We start from the raw sequence: 5,027 nt of genomic DNA on the forward strand, positions 1-5,027 counted from the left end.
TCATGCATTGTCACCAGCAGCTGGGGCCTCCCACCGTGGGTGTTTCTGGGGTAAGTTACTTGAGCTCCGTGCTTTGGAACTAGCTTAATAAGCCCTTTACCAAGGAGCTCCTGAAGGGCTGCCCTGGCCAAGGAGCCGCGGACCTCCAGGCTCTGCGACAACAGCTGGGGTCATAAGCCGACAGCGGGAACTTCCTTATAGAGGTTGTCACAGGTCGCTTTGTCAGACAAGACTAGGTTATTGAGCTTGTCTGAAATTTGCCTTTGCACCACTTCTTCTTTTTGGGCTTGCCCCCCAATTTGTTCACTGGGTCTTTGTCTTTCTTGGCTGTCTTTCTGGCACCTTCTTCTTGTTGTCCTTGGGTGGCATAGTGAACTCGGAGAGCGGCTGCTGCCACTGCAACATCAATCAGATGTCGGACCAACGGAAGCCCAGTTTTTTCTGATTGATTGCTGGTGTTAAGTTCAACCATGTCCTCACTGGACTCCGGCCTGCTGGATCTGTCCGTTTCTCAGAGAGGACTGTTGAAGCCTCCAACTGTTACAGTGGTTTCATGTGTTTCTTCTTGCAATCCCATCAGTTTTGACTAAAGTAGTTTGACTCTCTGTTGTTAGGTGCGTACATGTTAAGGATTTTTATATCTTCTTGGAGATACATTCATAGGCAGACATAACCAAGTACAGTGTTGCTATTATTACTTTGAACAAACTGTTTTATGCTAGCAGCTTTTAAGAGTAAGAAAAGTCCCTAGCTGGTTTGGCTCAGTGGATGGAGTGTCAGCCTGCGGACTGAAGGGTCCCAGGTTCGATTCCGGTCAAGGGCATGTACCTTGGTTGCAGGCACATACCCAGTGGGGAGTGTGCAGGAGGCAGCTGATCGATGTTTCTCTCTCATCGATGTTTTTAACTCTCTAACCTTCTCCCTTCCTCTCTGTAAAAAATCAATAAAATATATATTTTTTAAAAGAGTAAGAAAAGTGAAAGTTTTTATTTTACCTTTAGTGTTTTTCCTTTCTTTATGTAGATCCAAGTTTCTGGTCTATATTATTTTTCTTCTCTCTAAATAACCTCTTTTAACATTTCTTGAAAGGTAGGTCTACTGGCAACAAATTTCTTAAAAAATTTTTGGGAGCTGAGAATGTCTTTATTTCTTCTTTACTCTTTTCCTGTAGGGAAGATGTTTACTCCCTCTGGCTTCTTCCAGGATTATTTAATTTACTAGAGGCCCGGTGCATGAAGTTCGTGTATGGGGGGATGTCCCCTCAGCCCAACCTGCACCCTTTCCAATCCGGGACCCCTCAGGGGATGTCCAACTGCTGGTTTAGGCCTCATCCCGGGGATGGGGCCTAAACCGGCAGTCGGACATCCTTCTCACAATCCTGGACCGCTGGCTCCTAATCGCTCACCTGCCTGCCTGCCTGGTCACCCCTCACTGCCCCCACTGCCAGCCTGGTTGCCCCTAACTGCCCCCTGCTGCCAACCAGGTCACCCCCAATTGCCCCCTCCCTGCCGGTCTGGCCATCCCCAACTGCTGCCCCCCCTGCCGGCCTAGTCGCCCCTCACTAACCCCCCTGCCAGCCTGGTCACCCCCAACTGCTGCCCCCCCTGCCGGCCTAGTCGCCCCTCACTAACCCCCCTGCCAGCCAGGTCACCCCCAACTGCTGCCCCCCCTGCCGGCCTAGTCGCCCCTCACTAACCCCCCTGCCAGCCTGGTCACCCCATGCAGCCTGCTTGTTCAGTTGTTTGGTCGTCCCTCACTAACCCCCATGCTGGCCTGGTCATAGGCAGCTATCTTGTGAGGGCATGAAGGTTAATATGCATATTACCTCTATTATAGAGGATCTTTGTGGGGGTTTATGTTCATTTGTTTGTTTTTGTAGTTTGAAGATGTAGTTTTTTTGCATTTATTTTGCTTGTTGTTCTCTGGATTTTTCATGTGGTGTATGACATTAATTGGAAGGATATTCTCAGTCATTATTGATTCAAATATTTTTTTGTTCCTTTCTTTTTCTTCTGGTATTCCCATTTCACATATGTTACATCTTTTGTAGTTGTCCCACAGTCCTTGGATATTCTGGCTTTGTTTTCTCAGTCTTTGTTTTAAATTTTCAGGGATCCTACTGATATATTCCCTGGTTCAGAGATTCTTTCTTCAGCCATGTCCAGCCCATCAAAGGCATTTTTCATTTCTGTAACAGTTTTTAATCTCCAGAATCTCTTTTCTTTTCTCTCTCTCTCCCTTTTCTTCCCTTCCTTCCTTCCTTTCCCTTTCTCTTCCTTCCTTCCTTCCTTCCTTCCTTCCTTCCTTCCTTCCTTCCTTCCTTTCTTTCTTCTTTCTTTCTTTCTTTTTGCCTCTTTTATTTTATTTTTTAGGATATCCATCTCTCTGCTTACATTGTCCATCTGTTCTTGATTGTTGTCTGCATTATCCATTAGGGCCCTTAGCATATTAATCATGATTGTTTTAAATTCCTGGTTTGATAATCCAACGTCCCTGCCTTGTCTTGCTCTGGTGCTTGCTCTGCCACTAATGTGTGTTCTGCCTTTGGTATGCTCTGTAACTTTTTATTGATAGATGGGCTGATGTCCTGGGTAAAAGGAATGACTGTAAATGGCTTTTTGTCATGTGATGGTGAGGTGGGGGAGGGAAGTGTTCTACAGTCCTGTGACCAGGTCTCAGTCTGTTAATGAGCGTATGCCTCTGGCCAGTGAACGTCACAGTGTTTCTCAGTTTGTCTCCCGCTCCTGCCCCTAGGTGAGGCGGGATGGTAGAGTGGGCTGGAATTAGGCATTTCCCCTCCCCAGGGCCGCCAGGCTCTGGTAACACCAGGGGAGGCTCTGGCTGACTCATGTTCCCTGAGGGCTGGCCGTATTAAAAGCAGAGTGCTCTGCTATATTTCAAAATGGTCCCTTTCCCCTTCCACCCTGCCAGAAGCCCCAGGGCATTTTTCTCTGATATTTTCTATGGCAACACGGCCAGGCTTCAGAGGCAAATCTCACCAGAGGCAAATCTCACCACGGTGTGCCTCCTCCCCCCATGACTGGAGTTTTTGACTCCCGGACCTGCCCACACTGAGCCTACAGCAACTTGTCAATTATAGTTCAGGTTCTCCTAAGGCGCTGGTCCCCATGGTGGTTTCCCCTGCGAGTCTCTGCTCTGGAAGCCCATGATCCCTGTTTTCACCTGTTGGTGTCTCTAACCTCAGGGCAGTGGTTCGCCGTGTCCTCCCATAGCATAGGGATCCAAGAAGAACTGTTGTTCTCCAGTCTGTTTGGCGTTTTATTAGGATGGAGTTTCATCATGGTGACACTGCTGTGATAAGCCTAGTCAGGAGTAACAGGAAAGGAGCGAAGGGAAGGCCACATAATACAGGCATTGGGGCTCCTTTGCCAGGAAGCTGCAGTTTAACATGCCCCAGGAAGCCACCGGTCTGTCCCCAGCGGGACTGGGCAGGAGAAGAGATTCTTTCTCACACAGTGAGGAATGGATGACATAGGTGTCAGTCACACCTGGGAACAGGCCATTGGCCAGAGTAGGCGTGGCCACTGGAAGCGCGGGAAGATCTGAGGTAATTACTCTCCTGAACAGAAGAGGTCATGCTCTTGGTTCTCTGACACTCTTGGCTCTTGTTTTGGGGAGTCCTGGGACTCTTGTTGCAGGGGGAGTGCGCTCTTGGCTCCCCTGCATTTGCCCACGCAGCTCACAGCCGTGCGGATTCCACACACAATGGACTGTAACCAGCCTGAGGCTGCGCCAGACCCAATGCCACCATGGAAAGAAAACTTTGGATACTGGCTCTTTGCTTCTAGCTCTACTAAATCCTCAGTTGCACATCTTCTAGGACTGGATTAAGGGAAATGGGTCTTTGGAAACCCAAGGATGTAATTGCACAAAAATAAAGCTTTCCACCACATCTCATCCTCCCATGGGGGCCCCTGGAATGCTTATTCCAGTGGTACCCCAGGAACCCCACTCCTACTAGCAATGGAGAAAGACCATCCACTCATTCCACTAAAAACAATGGCACTGAAGTGGGGCATATCATTTCCATCCAGCTCCCAGACCGACACATCCCCCTCGGTGCTCTGAGAACCAGAAGGCATAAGAACTGACAAGTTGGTTAAAAACCAAAAGGTGCTTTGTGAGTCAGGACTTTTCTGCAAGACCAGCCTCAGTGGGAGGGAGGAAGTACTGGCTTTGGGTCTAGTCGGTGCATAAAAGCAGGTCCCATGCTTAAAATCAAACTAAGTTTCCTGTTGGAAAACCATGGAATTGATGAGGTGTATTTAAAGGAAAAGGAACAGGACTCTGGCCAGTGTTGCTTGTGGTAAGAGCACCAGCCTGCTTACTGAAGGGTCATGGGTTCGATTCCTGGTCAAGGGCATGTACCTGGGTTTCAGCTTTAATCCCAGGCCCCAGTCAGGTGTATGTGGGAGGCAACCAATTGATGTGTCTTTTTGACATTGATGTTTCTCTTTCTCTCTTCCTCCTCGTCCCTCTCTCAAAAGAAATATCAATGGAAAAAATATTCTTGGGTGAGGATTAACAAAACAAAATAAAAAAAGAGCAGGATTTACACAAAAAACTTTTTCAAGTTCACAAGTAAAAATAATGTTTATAAAATCAAGAGCTTAACTTCGTAAAGTTTCTGTACACCTGAAACGAATACAAAAAAATATTAAATGTAAACTGTAATTGAAACATTTTTAAAAATAAAAGAAACTAGAGCCGAAACTGGTTTGGCTCAGTGGATAGAGCGTCGGCCTGCGGACTGAAAGGTCCCAGGTTCGATTCCGGTCAAGGGCATGTCCCTGGGTTGCGGGCACATCCCCAGTGGGGGATGTGCAGGAGGCAGCTGATCGATGTTTCTAACTCTCTATCTCTCTCCCTTCCTCTCTGTAAAAAATCAATAAAATATATTTAAAAAAAGAAACTAGAACTCAACAAAAACCACCAATGATTCTTAAAACCTGGTATAATTTGCCATGATCTTAGCAATTCTAGTCCAGAAAGAACCAGGCTCAGCT

At 47.3% G+C, this 5,027-nt stretch overlaps 1 pseudogene across 1 annotated transcript; it reads right to left on the bottom strand.

Moving 5' to 3' along the window:
• LOC308528159 (small ribosomal subunit protein eS25-like) lies at positions 1 to 369 on the bottom strand (annotated as a pseudogene). The gene has a single exon. The product of its transcript is annotated as a small ribosomal subunit protein eS25-like (transcript).
• Between the last annotated feature and the right edge of the window lie 4,658 nt (positions 370 to 5,027).

This window comes from Myotis nattereri, assembly GCF_964212035.1.
Source record: "Myotis nattereri genome assembly, chromosome: 12".
Classification (NCBI taxonomy): domain Eukaryota; kingdom Metazoa; phylum Chordata; class Mammalia; order Chiroptera; family Vespertilionidae; genus Myotis; species Myotis nattereri.